The sequence below is a fragment of the Propithecus coquereli genome, unplaced genomic scaffold, assembly GCF_000956105.1.
Source record: "Propithecus coquereli isolate 6110/MARCELLA unplaced genomic scaffold, Pcoq_1.0 Scaffold37, whole genome shotgun sequence".
Classification (NCBI taxonomy): domain Eukaryota; kingdom Metazoa; phylum Chordata; class Mammalia; order Primates; family Indriidae; genus Propithecus; species Propithecus coquereli.
Genome location: NW_012149396.1, coordinates 7,479,980 through 7,481,562, shown reverse-complemented (window position 1 = coordinate 7,481,562; position 1,583 = coordinate 7,479,980). Strand labels below are relative to the sequence as shown.

Genomic DNA, 1,583 nt, shown 5'->3' with positions numbered 1-1,583 from the left:
GTTACTGACCACCAGCAGGGAACCTGGCCAGCTCCATGTCTGTGACCTGAGCAGAGAAAAGCGGCATCACAGTGGCAGTGGCCAGCACCTTAAGTGATGGGGAGAGATAAAGACTCGCAGATGGAAGGCTTCTGTGTTCTGGAAGGGCAGCATCAGACAAGGGCCCACTGCCTGTGTCCTGCTACCTCCCCACAAAGGCCTCCTGCCAACAGGAACACAGACTTCCTATGAAAATGGATGGGAAATCTGTTCGCATCAGTTTTCTAAAAGGGCTGAGAGAGAAAAAATATCCCCAGAGGGGAATAGATCCTAGAGAACAAATACTTGGTGGAAGACCACATTGCAAACGGGGATCATCGACTGAACTAAGGGAGCCTTTGCAACTCTCAAACTCACCATGCTCCCCAATCTGTCATCACTAATGTGAGAAATTCTGCAGTCTAAGAAAATTAAAATTATTTGATATGGGGATACAGCCTTTAGATGTGTTGTGATCTACCTCGGTGGCATCTATTGGTCATGGAGGCGTCCAACCTTGCTCACATTTTAAATCTCACTCACCATAATCATTTTCCACCATAGCAGTGGGTGGGAGATGAGGGGAGGAAAGGAAGGGAGGGGGATGGAGAAAGAGGAAGCGAATAGATTTTTAGTTAATAACACTCATTTTCTGGTAAAAAGGGAGCCCCATGAATAAATCCCTTCTGGAACGTGACAGACTATCTTCTTGTCCTTCTTTTCCTACTGTTCCTCCTAACAAGGCAGCCAGGCTCTATGGCTTTATCTTTGCAGAAATCCCTACCTCCTGGTCATCAGCGACATTGCTGACCATCACAAGAGGCTCTAGAAATCTCTTGGCCCAGGTGGGACAGATCTCTGAGAGGTGAACAGTTTACTTGTTAAAGGGCCCCAGAGGACGTGCTTGGGCGCATCCGTACTGGGCAAGGGCTTGGGCTCATTTCACTTCTCAGGGCCCCACAGCAGTGTCTGAACACCCTCCACATCTCCATGAGGGCTCTGTTTGCTTTGGGCTTTGAATAATCTGCAAAAGACACAGGGAAGGAGAAAAGAGAGGAAGAAGTCAATGCATTGCGGGTAAATATTACCGAATTCCTCCCCCCAAATAAACTTCTATTTCTATGGCCTAGAAATATATCTCAAGGAAAATGTCAAAAATTTGTAGAAAGATCTACAACGTTGTTCATGGTGGCATTCTTAGTGGTAAAAATTGGAAACAACCTATATGTCCAATTATAGGGGAAGATTAATACATTTATGATACACCATAGTCATTTAAATCCATTCTGTAGAAAAATGGTTGTAGATTTGGAAAGAAATTCAAGATATGTTATTGAATGAAAAAGTAGTTTACAAAACAATGTGCACTATATGAGCCCTTTTCTGTGAAAAATGCTTATTTGCCTGGGGCAAAAACATCAAATGTTAACCGTGGTTATCTTTGAGTAGAGGAATTATGGTTTAATTTTTTCTCCTTTTGTGTCTCTGCATTTATTCATTTCTGTGATTCATGTAGTACTTTTGTAGTGAGAAAAACAATGAGAAGTTTAAATTTTTTTTTTTTT

The 1,583-nt window shown here is 42.7% G+C and overlaps 1 long non-coding RNA gene across 1 annotated transcript in view; it reads right to left on the bottom strand.

Annotated features, from left to right (window-relative positions):
* Window positions 1-628: 628 nt before the first annotated feature.
* Window positions 629-1,583, bottom strand: part of LOC105816338 — a 4,164-nt gene continuing 3,209 nt past the window's right edge. Inside the window, exon 2 of the long non-coding RNA XR_001137791.1 lies at window positions 629-1,042. This is a non-coding gene — a long non-coding RNA (uncharacterized LOC105816338). The remainder of the gene's footprint in view (window positions 1,043-1,583) is intronic.